Below are 16,024 nucleotides of genomic sequence, written 5' to 3' on the forward strand. Positions count from 1 at the left end.
AATCCTGAACTTTATGCATCATTAGATTAATTCAGAGAAGCAATTACAATTCACTTATGAAGTGTTAGTTTAACTATATAGTATAGGTTGAATTGTTAATTAGCAAAACTTCTGAAAGGAAATAATGGCTTTTTAACCATGGAAGTTTTATTTAGAACCATGTTTAAAAGTACTTCATATTTGCAATAATAGAATATTGAATCTATGATGCTTATTAACATTTAAATCAGAACTTTTTAATTTAAAAGAGAAATCTCTAATATACTGCCCTTCTGTGACATGAAAGAAAATTTCCATGATACGTAATATTAATGCGATTAAAATGGATTAGCCAAGGTTACTTGCTTTAACAGATAACTATTTTTACTTTTATCCATAAATATATGAAATGTATTAGTAGTAATAGAAGTAATTGAGGTGATTTAAAGTAATAATGATGTACATACTTTGAAAAACAATCAATAAAAATCTGCAGATATAGTAAGATGATTATTTTCACAGCTCTAAATAATTCCATTTGTGGAAGATGACCACACATACACACACATCCATCCAGAGTGGCCATTCTCCTGGTTGGTTGGGAGAACCCAGATCTCTAGGCGATAGGTCAAGGACACTTTTCTCCACTCTCCCAACCCATCCCAGACACAGCACCTGATCACAGGCAAGTGTCCCGTGGTCAGGTCATACTACCAAAATCCTCAGCTTCATCAATAGGATCCCTGAGGCACAGAACAATTGGAAGAAGAATTAAGTGACTGCTCTCCTGGTTGGGACAGCCCAGTTTGCTAGCCCCAAGGCTGGGGCACTTCCCGCATTCCTGCCACACCCACTCCAGCCCCAGCACCCCATCACAGGCAAGTCTCCTGTAGCTAGGCTGTTTTACAACCATCCCCAGGTGGATCAGAGGCCCTTGGAGGCCCAGCCCCCTCTTGTGCTAATTGGAGGAAGAGCCTCAACACCCATTCATTCAGCAAGAAAGACTACCAAGGCCAGGCCATTCCACCATCAGCCCCAGCAACATCAAAGGCCACCCAGAGGCACAGGCTCCACCTACACCAATTGGAGGAAAAGTGCCATCCTAAGGCACAGACACCACTTACACAAATTGGAGGAAGAATCAAAGCCTGTAACTATAATTGCTCCAAACCCAGGTGGGTAGAAGGCAGTGTAAGAATGCATTCAACAACATGAAGAACAATATGGCACCACCAGGACCTAGTGGTTCTACAACAACAAGAACTGAATTTTCCAAAAGAAAATGATCTTACAAAACCTTACAAGCCCGTAAGACAAAACAAAACAAAAAAAAAAAATCCCTTAAAGAAATGGAGGAAAAGACAAATGAAAAATTGGAAGAAACAGTAAACTCCTTAAAGAAAGATAGGAAAACCAAGAAAAAACAATCAAACAGGAAAAAGAAACAGTTCAAGATCTGAAAATTTAAATAGAGGCAATAAAGAAAACATGAACTGAGGGAGTTCTGGAAATGGAAAATCTGGGTAAATAAACAGAAACCACAGTGCAAACATAATAGAAGAGAGAGTTTCAGATGTTCAAGATACAATAGAGGAAATAGATTCATCTATCAAAGAAAATATCAAATTCTCCATTTTTTTAACACAAAACATCCATGAAAACTGGTAAACCATGACAAGATCAAACCTAAAAATAATAGAGATAGAAGAAGACCTCTAGCTCATAGTCACATAAAATATATTCAACAAAATCATAGATTATAACTTTCTCAGCTTAAAGTAGGAAATGCCTATGAAGGTACAAGAAGCTTACAGAACACCAAATAGACCAGAACAAAAGATGTTACCTTGCCACATAATAATCAAAACACTAAACATACATAATAAAAAATAATACTAAGATTTGAAAAATGACAGGTAAAATACAAAGACACCTATAATAATCAGACCCAAATTCTCAATGGAGATTATGAAAAACAGAAGGTCCTAGAAAGATGTTTTGTAGACACTAATAGTTTGTGGATGCCAGACCAAACTCCATACAAAGCAAAGATTCCAAGCAACATAGACAGAGCAAACAAGGTATTCCTTTATAAAAACAGATTTCAACAATTCCTATCCACAAATCCAGTCCTGAAGAAATAGGAGAAAAACTCCAAACCAAAGAAGTTAGCTACACTCACAAAATGACAGACAATAGATAATCTCACATCAGAAAATACCAAAGATGAGAAACACAAACACACTACCAGGAACAACAACAAAACCAGAAAATAACAGAAATTGAGTCAGTGGTCATTGATAAATCTTAATATCAATGGACTCATGTTGCCTATAAAAAGACACATGCTAACAGAATGGATATGAAAACAGGATCCATCCTTCTGTTACATATTAGAAACAAATCTGGACTTCAAAGACAGAAATTACCTCATAACAAAAGGTTGGGAGAAGATTTTCTAATCAAATGGACCCAAGAAAAAAGCTAATGTAGTTATCCTAATATCTAACACAACAGACTTCAAACTAAAATTAATGAAAAGAGATGAAGAAGGACTTTTCATATTTATCACAGGAAAAGAAATCTATCAAGATAAGGCCTCAATTCTGAACATTTTTGTCCCAAATGAGAATAAATTAGTAAAAGAAGCATCACTAAAGCTTAAAGCACACATCAAACCCCACACATTAATAGTGGGGAACTTCAACTCCCCATTCTCATCTATTGACAGGTGCCAAACAGAAACTAAACAGAAAAATAAGGGAACTAACAGATGGTGTGACTCCAAAAGAATTAACAGACAATATAGAACATTTCAACCAAATATTTCTCACAGTGCCTCATGAAACCCTCTCTAGAATTGACTACATACTTAGTCACAAAGCAAATCTCAAAAGATACAAAACAATGGAAGAGACCTCCATATCTTAACAGATCACCATAGTTTTTTAGCTAGAATTCAACACAAACTTCAGAAAACCAACAATCTCATGGATGCTGAACATCACTGAACTGAATCACCACAGGATCAAAGGAGAAATAAAGAAAAAATTAAAAATTTCCCACAATTCAATGAAAACGAAGGCACAAAATACCTAAACTTATGGAACACTAGGCTAGTAGTGCTAAGAGGAAAGTTTATAGCACTAAGTGCCTACATAACATGGAGAAACTCACATTACCAATTTAGCAACACAGAAAAGCTATAGAACAAAAAAATGCATTCACCCAGGAGTGATAAGAGGGAATGATCAAGGGCTGGAATCAATAAAATAGAAACAAAGAGAAAAATACAAAAAAATCAATGAAATGAAGAGTTGGCTCTTTGAGAAAATCAAAAGATAAATAAACCCTAATCAAAGCAGAGAGAATATCCAAATTAACAGAATCAGAAATGAAAAGGTATCATAGCATCAAATATTGTGGAAATCCAGAAAATCATTAGGTCATACTTTAAAAACCTGTATTCCACAAAAATTTGAAAACCTGAAAGAAATGAACAATTTTCTTCTGAATAGGTGTGACTAAACAAATTTAAATCAAGACCAGATAAACAATTTAAATAGACCTATAACATCTAAGGAAATAGAAGTAGTCCTTAAAAGTCTTCCAACCAAAAAATACCCAGGGCCAGAGTATTTCAACACAGAATTTTACCAGAATTTTAAAGAGGAACTAATACCGATGCTGTTCAAATTGTTCCACACAATGGAAACAGAACAAACATTGCCAAACTCTTTATCAGGCTACAGTCACCCTGAACACAAAACACAAAAGTATTCAACAAACAGAAAATTATAACCACACTCCCTCCTTTATGAAAATTTGCTGTGGTGGTATTTGGGTGTGGTGGCACACACCTTTAATCCAAACACTTGTGAGGCAGAGACAGACATATCTCTGTGAGTTCAATGTGTGGTGCTACATGACTTTAATCCCAGCACAAAGATATTTGTTTATAAATCCAAGATAGGTATTTTAAAAATGTATTGACTTCAAACTGAAATCAAAAGGTAAGTTACTGTAGAGAAGAAGTTTTGCTTTTGCTTCTACAGGAAATGAGAAGCTATGGATTTATTCTGGATTTGTCAAGGAAGACCCCCTGAGAAATGACCAATAGGAGCAGATGGCCAAGATTTCTGAGTTCTGCATGCAGAACAGATTTAAGACTAGTGCTGGCTGAGATGATCAAGACTCACAGGATACTCCAATCAAGAATTGATCATAATTCTAAATATTCTTTAGGTTCCCCATAAGATTATCAACACCCACAATCAGCAGGAAGTAGCATGGAAAACTATGCCCACATGCCCCAAAAAATGTATTATAGATATTTGCCTTTGTTTAGAATGTTGGTTACAAGTTGTTACGGATAATGGTCAGCAGAAAAGCTAAACAAAGGATATTAGATTCAGAGTTCTTGTTTAAAAAGGAGGGGCGAGTGCTGTGGAACAATGGCCTTTTATCCTGTCACTTGCATTATTTTTAATAAAATGCTGATTGGCCAGTATCCAGGTAGGAAGTATAGGTGGGATGACCAGGCAGGAAGTAGAGGTGGGGCAATGAAAACAGGAGAATTCTTGGAAGAGGAAAACTCAGTCTGCTGTTGTGACCTAGCGACAGAGGAAGCAAGACAGCAAGATGTGACTGCCTCACCGAAAAAGTAGCAAGCCATGTGGCTAACACAGACAAAATTATGGGCTAGTATAAGTTATAAGAATCAGTTAATAAGAATCTTGAGCTAATGGGCCAATCAGTTTATAACTGATGTAGATCTGTGTGTGTTTATTTGGGACTAAATGGCTGTGGGAACTGTTGGGACAGAAACGTCAGTCAACAAACATTGATGCTAATATACTCAATAAAATACTGAAAAACCAAATCCAAGAACACATAAAAAAAATCATCCACCATAATCAAGTAGGTTTCACCCCAAGATACATGGATGTTTCAATGTTTGCATATATGTTGATGCAATATGCTGTATAAACAAACTGTAAAAACAAACTACATGATCATCTCATTAGATGCTGAAAAACCTTCAACAAAATCTAACACCCCTTCATGATAAAGCTATTTGAATTCTTAGGGATACAATAACATTGAGTAAGGTAACCCAGACCCAAAAAGACAAATATAATATATACTCACTCATAAATTTATAAGTGGCTTTTAGACATAAAGGGAAAAAAAAACAGCCTACAATTTACAATCCCTGAGAATCTAGACAACAAAGAGAGCCCTAAGAGAGACATACATGGATCTAATCTTAATGGGAAGTAGAAAAAGACAAGAACTCCTGAGTAAATTGGGAGCATTGGGATCATGGGAAAGGATAGAAAAGGAGGGAGGAGAGAGGAGGAGAGCAGAGAAAAATATATAGCTCAATAAAGACAATTAAAATGTAATGTATTCCAGTGAAACCAATCAACTTCACACAGATAGTAAATTAAAAAGAAAGAAAGAAAGACGAAAGAAAGAAAGAAAGAAAGAAAGAAAGAAGAAAGAAAGAAAGAAAGAAAGAAAGAAAGAAAGAAAGAAAGAAAGAAAGGCAATATACACCAAGGCAATAGAAACTCAAAGTGATACCACTAAAATCAGGAACAATACAATGCTGTCGGGTCACTCCTTATCTATTCAAACCAATACTCAAAATTCTAGATAGATCAATAAGACATCAAAAGGAGATCGATTGGATTGAAATTGGAAAGGAAGAAGTCAAACTTTGGCTATTTGCAGATGATATGTATATATATATATATATATATATATATATATATATATATATTATTTTTTTCCCAAAAGTTCTACAAGGAAACTTCTAAAGACAATAAACACCTTCAGCAATGTGGTGGGAAACAAGATTTACCCAAAAAGTCTATAACACTCCTATAAACAAATTATATATGAACTAAAAAAAAAACTAATCAGGTAATCATTACCCTTTACGATAGCTACAAATAATGTAAAATATCTTGGTGTAACTCTAACCAAGAAAGTGGAAGTACTTTATGAAAAGAACATTAAGTGTGTGAAGAAAGAAATTTAAAAAGGTATCATAAAATGGAAAGATGTCCCATGTTCTTTGATAAGTAGGGTCAACACAGTAAAAACACCCGTCTTGCTTAAAGCAATCCACAGCAACCCCCATAAATATCCTAAGACCATTCTTCACAAACATTGAAAGAATAATACTCAGTTTCATCTGGTCAAACAAACAAACAAACAAACAAAAAAAAAAAACCCTGAGAATAGCCAAAATCATCCTGTACAAAGAAGGAATCTCTGAAGGCATGACCATCCCTGATTTCAATTTATTCTATAGAAGTATAGTAATAAAACAGTATGGTTTTGGCCTAAATACAGACCTATGAATAAACTGATCTGAATTGCAAACCCTGACCTTAATCCATACTCTTATGAACACCTGATTTTTGACAAAGAAGCTAAAATTATAAAATGGGAAAAAGAAAGCATCTTTAACAAATGGTGCAAACATAACTGCATCTTAAAATGCAGGAGAATGCAAATAGACCAATATCTACCATGTTTGTTTCTGTTGCCTTTGGAGACCAGAAGATGGTGTTGGAATTTCTGGAACTGGAGTTACAGATAGTTAAAATTCACCGTGTTTGGGGAAGCAATGAAACATGGGTTCCCTGCAAGAAAAGTAAGCATTCATAACCACTGAACCATCTTTCCAGCCTATAGTTTAACCTCCATCATTGCTTATATGTATGTACATATTATTTTCACTCTCGAGGAGACTTCATTGGGTTCATTTCTCTTTAAGTCCAAGAACTTAAAGGTGGGGGATAAATCTCAACTACAGCAAGCTGTAACATTGAATCTCAGACACAGCAGACAGAAGCAGTCAATAAAGAAAGGCTTTATAGGCTGAGCAAGCCATGAGAAGCAAGCCAGTAAGAAACACTCCTCCATGGCCTCTGTATCAGCTCCTGCCTCCAGGTTCCTGCACTGCTTGAATTCCTGCCTTGACCTTCTTTCCTGGTGACCTGTGATGTTGACATGTAAGTTAAATAAATCCTTTCCTCCCTAGAAACAAAGAAAGGCTTTATTGTTGGAGGGATAAACCATGATCAAAATATACTGTATATTTTTTCAGCAACAATGGCAAAAAGAAAGCGAGGAAATATACCTTAACAGAAAGGATTTGCAGAGGGGAAACTGAGGAAGCTGAATCCTGTTCTTTCTTGGAGAACTGGGAGTTTTATCTTTGAGTTGGTTTTCCTTTTCCAATTTATAGTTGATTAGTTTGAAGAGACAGGGAAGATGATAGTGTAGAGCAAACATGTCTTGTTCTTTCCTTGAACTTGGTGGAAAGGTCCAAAACAGGGAGACATTATTGGCAGGATTAATACACTTCAGTACTTTTTAAAAAAGCAATCAGCATTTTGTTTCAGGTCAGGAGGATGAGTAATAATTCACTCATCTTGGGAGTTCATCACATAAATTATCCAATAATATAGTGAGCTATAGAACTATACTTATGTCAGCTCATGAAATTATTCCTAAGACTTTAAGGGCTATAACTATGTTAGGTAAAACTGGTCTTTGGACCATGCAAAAATTCCTAAAGAAATTGGTCTCTGAACCAGCCTTAAGTTCATTTGCAATGTAACCATGAGATAAAGGTTATATGCCTGACTATTTAGCTGTTAACTTTGTGCTTCTGTAATCAATGCTTGCTTGTTTCAGCTGTCAAAAGCTGCCTTCCTCTGTATGTCACAATTGTGTTGTTTAGCCAATGCAAACAAACTTGAACTCAATTCTGCTTTAAAATAATCTTCTTGAAAAGGTCTTACCAGTGGTTAATGAAGACTTTGTTCTACTTATTCTGCCCTATCTTGGGAGTTTTTCCCTTCAGGTATCCATAAAATCATGATCCTTCTCTCTATCAGAGCATCTATCAAATATAAATTCATTCATTATGACTAAAATCAAAGGAAAATAGAGATTATTTCTACTAGTGACAAAAATCACAAAGATTGGGATACAGTAATCTATTGCATACATTCATAAAAATGTGAAATATATCCATAGGAATGTTCGATTCTCTGGCTCCCCAAGTCAAGAAACCTCTATCATTAGAGTTATCTGAACATTCAACTATCAATGAAAATAGCATTTGTTTAAAACTGACTCATTTCAAAGACTTCAGAATTTTAAAATGTTAAAAATGTGTTTGAAGAACATTCTAATCACAACAAACAATGAATGAAAAAGTACTATTTTTTTATTAACACCTTTTGCCTTGGAAAGAAGTTTTCTTTGGGGATTTTTAGCCTCACTAATAAACACAGTTTTCAAAGAGACTCTGAAACGTGTTCATAGATTATTTTATTTGTTTTGACAAGAAAAACAAAGCAAAAAATACAGCAGCTAAATTGGCAATGCTGGCACCTAATCACCTAATGGAAGAAGTGAGATAGAGAAAAGGTGGAAAGGCTGCTAAGGAATTCTTTTTTTTTTTTTTAAATAAAGGTCTACAAGCATACAGCAGGCAGGAGGAAAGGAAATGTTAATCCCACCAGGTAGAAATAAAACCATTAACAAAATTTTAAGCCAAATCGAAGCAAGCTTTATTAAACATTGGCTAAGGCCATATTCAAGATTCCCAGAGTATGATACAGAATTATATTAGAGAGGAACTTTTAAAGATGGTAAGTAATTTCCACCTTTGTCCAATCAGGGGCTAGTATACATCCTGACATAGTTCCTGCCTACATACCTGCGACTTTATGTAAACAAAAAGCGTATATCCTGTGTAGTTGGGGAAACCAAACTTGTTTACAGAAGAGAAAACACAGGGTTTATCTTACATAAACAAGAGTCCCCAGCATTCCAAAATGTTATCTGACCTTGGGCAATTGGGGCTTATAGGTTAAAGACATTTCTGTTTTATAGATCGCAAAAGTATTTTAAACTTAAATCATTTCTTTAGCCCTCACAGAGACAAGGATGTCTGAGAATGAGAAAGAAGAAGCAGAATGCCTGCCTTGAAAAGCATGCATGAGTTTCAGGTCTGCATCTAAAAGAAAAAGAAATGAAAAGAAGGGAACAAAAAATCTTTTTTTTTTTCTTAGTTTGGGTAGCTTATGGAAGCACTGCATTGCAAACAGATGTACCAATTCAATTCAGGGAAGGGTCAGTATTTATGTCATTTAATTGATTGTCAGCCCTCCTTCCTACGTGAAAGTTACCAGGTAAATACAATTTTGGGGGGGTTAGGGTGTTATAGAATCCTCACTATGGGATTGACACTGAGTTAAATTTGTTAAATTCTTGAAGGAAAGAGATGCAGTATACCATGTTACCTCTATCTTAGAAGATCAATCTCTACCCTGAGACTCTATCTTAGTTTTGGATTCTATTTTGGATGTTACTTCCCTTAATAGGCAAAAAAAAAAAAATGTCAAATACTTCCACAATTTTCATATGGAAATCTAAAGATGGGTTACCTATTTCTCCTATTACCCTGGAACAGGAAGCTGGATACCAAGGTAGGAATTAGGAAAGAGTTCATCCTTAATGGTCCCCATGCTGTGTAATATCTGTATAATACCTAACATTCTGAATACATTTGGAGAAATTTTCAAGAGGCCATTGAGAAAGAAATTAAACAGCTGGCAGAAAAGTAATTGAAAATTAGGTCAAAATTTTCACAGAAAATGTGATGCATATGATCTAAGGCTTCTAACCAATAGCATGGTAATAACTTGTACTATAGGTAATTAAGGGCATAAAACAGAATTATAACTTTTTGAAATAATAGTTTAGTTCTAGTGTTGAATTATTTTTTATTATTTAAATTAATTTTTCTTAAGAATTTCCAACAATGACAACTCTTATAAAGAGCATCCAAGCACAAGACAGAGATCTGGAGCAAATAGCATTTTATGTTAGCTAACAGACATGAAAATATCTACCTTCTTTGAGACACCTGAGCTCACTGGTGAACTCTGCTTCCAAGTTCTCCTGCAAAGCACACCACAAGCTCAGTCCATGTTCGCAGCCCTTCAACTTCACTTCTCATGCCCACACTTCCAGCTCAGTAGCAGAGAAGACACACCACACAGCATTCACAGCAGTTTACAGAGGGGGATGGAAGTAAAAGTATTTCAGTGAACACATTCAACTAAAGTGGGTTTTCAAAGAACAAAGCTCAAAGTCTTCCAATAGATGTGGATTTCCTTTGAAACAAAACATTCATACGTTATTTGCTATCATTGCTCTCTGCACACTGTCTCATCAAAGCCACAGGATTGAGTGACTCATCTCTCCAAGTTAAAAAAAATATCCATTTTGCACCATCAAGTCTCTGCAAGCACTCTCTCCTTCCTCCCTCATACTAGCCTTTCATGTCTCAGCACCACCATCATCCCACACAAGGTTTTATAAATTCAAACAGCCTTCTGGTTCTTTATCACAGACTTGTGTTCATAGCATTGATCTGACTCCATGAAATAAAGAGTAGCTGATAAAAATGGAACACCCACCATCAAAGACACAGCCTGTGCAGCGTGATGACAAATTCTTGAATGAGAAAGCATGTAGACAGAAGTATTTTTATGGAAGAATATATACAGTATTACTTTCAATGAGGTATTTCTATAAACATTTGAAATGAGATGAAGGGAAGAAATTAAATAAAGGCTTCATATTGTACTTTTGTATATGAAGGAAGAAGGCATGGACTGAAGAAAGTAAGAAAATTTGAGCAGTAGATATTAGTGCTCAGAGCAGGTTTCTGATAATAAAAGCTATAAAAATAGATTTTGAATTTGTATCTGTGAAGACTTAGTAGACAACAATTAAAAGATTGCATGAAAAATTAGCATAAAACAGGGATTAGTAAATGGTGCAATATCAAGATTCTCCATATGAGAATGTGAAAATTAGAGGTCCTCATCAGTGTAGTACAGATTCAAGATATCAGTTTGAGACTTATTGATCTTGAAATATTTGCTGTATATTCAAATAGAAAATCCTAATAGGCAGATGGACAAAACTATAAATATAATTGTTGGAGTTCTTAGCTTAGAAGAGGACTTGAATTCATTAGAGTACCCAGATCCTATTAAAACAGAAAAGTAAATGGTGTTAAGGAAGGGTAGAAGATTTGCTCCTGAACCATCACTATCTCCAACATGAAAGGATTATGAAGTGATAAGAATCAAAAACATGGTTAAATGGAGTGTTCAGGAAAGTGGATTAGCATAGTTTCTGGGAAGCAGCACAGTAGATATTAATGACGTTCTGAAGATAATCTCTACACCTGTAAACAGGTGACTAACTGAAAACAAGCAGAATTTGTTGCAGGGAAAGGCATTGCAAAAATTCCTCCATCTTGTATTCTTGCTGAGGCCACATTATGTTTAACTAAATTTTGATCTCCCTGATAACAAGGACCATGGAAAATTACCATCCTTTATTCTAGGATCCCAAGGTCAAGTTCCCCAGTGATATTTTTTTTTTACATTCTGTTAAACTATACTCTTGCACAAAAACCTCTTCCTCCAGCTGTTGAGAAAAATACAAGGATGTGGTTTATGTCTTTTAGAACCCCTTGTTTTAAGTGTTCCTCACTAAAGATAGCTGGAATAAAACCTTCAATTTGCTATAAACTTTGTCTGAGTGGTTATCTCTGATGGACTCCTTTAACACAATTACATTTCCTTAAGTTTCTTGTTGATGTAAAAGAATGCATAACAAAAGAAATTGTAAAAGGAAAACTTAAAATTTAATTAGAAGTAAATCTCTTGTTTAAAAAAAAAAAGATGGCTTGTGACCTATACTTTTTTCCTCCAAATTTTAAAGTTGTTCACACATCTTTTCTGTAGTGAGGTGGGCCCCCTTATTTGTCCCGGCTGCACAGAACTGAAATAATCAATCACACAGAATATGTATTAATGAAATCACTACTTGGCTCATTAGTTCTAGTTTCTTATTGGCTAATTTATTAATATTCTTTTAACCCATTTTTATTAATGTGTGTATCACTACTAGACCATGGCCTACCAGCAAAGTTTCAGCATGTCTATCTCTGGAGTCAGCTCCATAACGTCTCTCTGACTCTGCCTTCTTCCTCCCAGCATTCCTTTTGTTTTCCCCACCTAACTCTGTTCCCCTATAGCTGTGCTATAGACCCAAAGTACTTCATTTATTCATTAACCAAAAAAACAACACATCGACAGAAGGACCTTCCATACCATTTTCTCTTTTCTGTTTAAACAAAAAGGAAGGCTTTCACTTTAACATACATATATTTATATAAATTACATATGACAAGACAGTTATCAAGCAAGAATTAAAGTTACAATATTTATATCTACTTTACCTTTTATCATAACTAAGGAAAACTATAGCTATAAATTCTTCAACTCCATCAAAGACTCCAAAAAGATACGATATTATCCAAGTGAACTAAGGAAGGACGATTAAAAGAAATACCACACTAGCTGAGAATTGAGATTAATAGAGGGTTGTTTATTTAGGGATAGACTCACAAGCCAATATCCTCTGCTGGAACGGAGAACAGCAACTTAATCCCACGGCCAGAAAAGAGGCAAGACTTGCTTTACATTGGCATAAATAGTATAAGAGGCCACACCCAAGTGGGCAGGTGACTTAAAGGCTACAGGCTGTAGGAATTCCTACAGCAGTAATAGGTGTATTGTTTTTTTTTTAACTTATTTATTTATTAAGGATTTCTGCCTCGTCCCCGCAACCGCTTCCCATTTCCCTCCCCCTCCCCCGATCAAGTCCCCCTCCCTCATCTGCTCGAAGAGCAATCAGGGTTCCCTGACCTGTGGGAAGCCCAAGGACTGCCCACCTCTATCCAGGTCTTGTAAGGTGAGCATCCAAACTGCCTAGGCTCCCACAAAGCCAGTACATGCAGTAGGATCAAAAACCCACTGCGAGCTGGGAGGTGGTGGCGCACGCCTTTAATCCCAGCACTCGGGAGGCAGAGGCAGGCGGATCTCTGTGAGTTCGAGACCAGCCTGGTCTACAAGAGCTAGTTCCAGGACAGGCTCCAAAACCACAGAGAAACCCTGTCTCGAAAAACCAAAAAAAAAAAAAAAAAACACTGCAATTGTTCTTGAATTCTCAGTATTCCTCATTGTCCGCTATGTTCAGCTAGTCCGGATTTATCCCATGTTTTTTCAGACCTAGGCCAGCTGGCCTTGGTGAGATCCCAATAGAACATCCCCATTGTCTTAGTGTGTGGGTGCACCCCTCGTGGACCTGAGTTCCTTGCTCGTGCTCTCTCTCCTTCTGCTCCTGATTTGGACCTTGAGATTTCTGTCCGGTGCTCCCATGTGGGTCTCTGTCTCTGTCTCCTTTCATCACCTGATGAAGGTTAATATTCATGAGGATGCCTATATGTTTTTCTTTGGCAGTTGCGGGGTTGGTGAAGATCTTCTCCCAGTCAGTGGGTTGCCTTTTTGTCTTAGTGACAGTGTCCTTTGCTTTACAGAAGCTTCTCAGCCTCAGGAGGTCCCATTTATTCAATGATGCCCTTAGTGTCTGTGCTGCTGGGGTTATATGTAGGAAGTGGTCTCCTGTGCCCATGTGCTGTAGAGTACTTCCCACTTTCTCTTCTATCAGGTTCAGTGTGTTCGGACTGATACTGAGGTCTTTAATCCATTTGGACTTGAGTTTTGTGCATGGTGATAGATATGGATCTATTTTCATTCTTCTACAGATTGACATCCAGTTTTGCCAGCACAATTTGTTGAAGATGCTCTCTTTTTTTCCATTGTATACTTTTAGCTCCTTTATCGAAAATCAGGTGTTAATAGGTTTGTGGGTTAAAGTCAGGGTCTTCTATTCGATTAGGAGGCGTATTGTAAGCAACTTCCAAAACTCTAGAATTGACAGAGACTTCTCACTGTCTAGACAGTCACCCAAAGTTCTTCTGTACCATTGGGGTATCTAATTTTCAGCCCACAGGCCCATAGTATTCAACAGAATTTTCCATGAAGCAGAAAATTTCAAAAACAGTTCCACCTATACTAGCTGTTTGTATATCACATTTTTTTTCCTGTAAAATGTCTAGCAGACTATTTCATGAATCAGGCAAGTTTAGCAGTCATTTCTATTGGGGTCCTGCATGTCCAGTTAACAGTCCAGCCAAGAGCAGTTTTTTTGCCCAAATGGCTATCAAACTGTTTAAGGAGCATCTTTGAATCCGATCTTCCTCTTGAAGTACCTTGGTGCTGCCAGGAGCAAATGTGTCTCATTGTCATGAAAAGTCTTAAGTTTTTAAATATTTTAAATGCCATATTCTGAAGGTCTCTGAAAGAGTTGAGGAATACCTATCTAACTGAAATGCATCTTTGTACGTCTAGAAAATCTAACTAACATGACTATAAGCTTGACTATTTTAGATGCTTATTTATTAATCTATATTTCTTAATTATACATTACATTTTAAAATGTGCTGCATAAAAACAATACCTTAATCAAGAACAGAAATATAAATATATAACAAAATTGACCTTAAATTTGCATCAATACAGAAAGATCCATACCAATGCAAACTATCCATATTTATAGCATCTCCTCCTTTAAATGTAAGCAAACATTTATAGACAATATTTGGGAATATGGGAATAGTTATTTCTCTCCAAACTGTTTCCTGCTATTTATTGGGCAAAGTAATTTTTTGAGGATATTTTTGCATGTTCACAGTGACTTCTCAGGGGATTGTGGTCTATCAAATCAGATTGGTCTGGAAACAATCCATAGGTTCTTATCTTCTGTGGAAACAAGAGAAAAATTTCTTTTCCAAAACAACATATCCTTTGATCTAAATTTGGAAGTCATGAAAGCTTTATAATACACATTCTGGTTTAGCTCAGCAGCTCATACAATAAAATGTCTCTCTCTATTTAAGTTATTCACAAACAAAAAGTTCAAAGATAACACAATAATATACATAATCCAGACTCTGTGTGAATTTTCCATTTTTATGTGGTTTCTTTTTGTTACTCCTTTTAACCTATGACTATCTGTACTGTCTCTTTAAAGACTTTACCCTTTGTTAAGGCATTAATTTTATTTTATAACTCTCTATACTCTTTTTTTCTCCCTTCCAAGCTTTTGTACATTTTCCCAACAATATGACTCATCTGAATTTATCTTTATTGTATATCTGTAATTCTTTACTGTCCAGGCGCAGGTTTTAAAATGCTAAGCACTTCTTAAAATTGAAGTTGCAGCATTACTAGGTCAAATATGATACTGCCTGCTTGGGCCACCCAGTCCAGCATGGCAGAGCCACTTGTGCCTCTGAGATGCATACAATGCCCCACTTCCAGGCACACAGCATGTCCAAATTGCCATCAAGCAAGCTCCAGCACTCTGCTCACAAACATCATCCAAAGTCCTTTAGACTTTGCTTTCTGCTTTTCACCTATAGACTTAAATGATAAAAATGAACAATGGCAATAATGCAGTGTGAATGTTATCCTCTGTGTTTGAGCACATTGTGTCCTATCATAAAGTCATCACAATAATCAAGATAAACATTTATAATCCTTCCACATTTCTTATGAAATTGTCAGTTGCTTTATCTGTCCTCTATATGTTCAGGAAACCAGTAGTTTTAATACCACTATATGAATTATTTTGTATTTTACATAGCTTATACAAATAAAAATCCATTATACCCAATATAATCCTTTTGAAATTTTCCATGTTGCTTCATTTATCAATTGTTGTTTTACTGATGTTTATTATTTTGTATCTGTACACTATAATTTTATTATTTATTTAAGGTTTATAGAAATTTGTGTAATTTTCACTTTGTAATTCTTACAAATACAATTATGAATATTTGTACATTAATATTGATATGCACATATGCCAATTTTTCATGGATAATCATCTTGAAGTAGACTATCTGAATCAGATGATACAATTTCTACATATTTAAGAGACTATTTACTTATATTCTAATGTCATTTTATTTTTGTTATATTTCTGAAGTCAATGAGTATTTCAATTAAACTTTCTT

This window comes from Microtus oregoni, unplaced genomic scaffold (assembly GCF_018167655.1).
Source record: "Microtus oregoni isolate MIOR12 unplaced genomic scaffold, Mior012 000106F_ref0000393, whole genome shotgun sequence".
Taxonomy (NCBI): Eukaryota; Metazoa; Chordata; class Mammalia; order Rodentia; family Cricetidae; genus Microtus; species Microtus oregoni.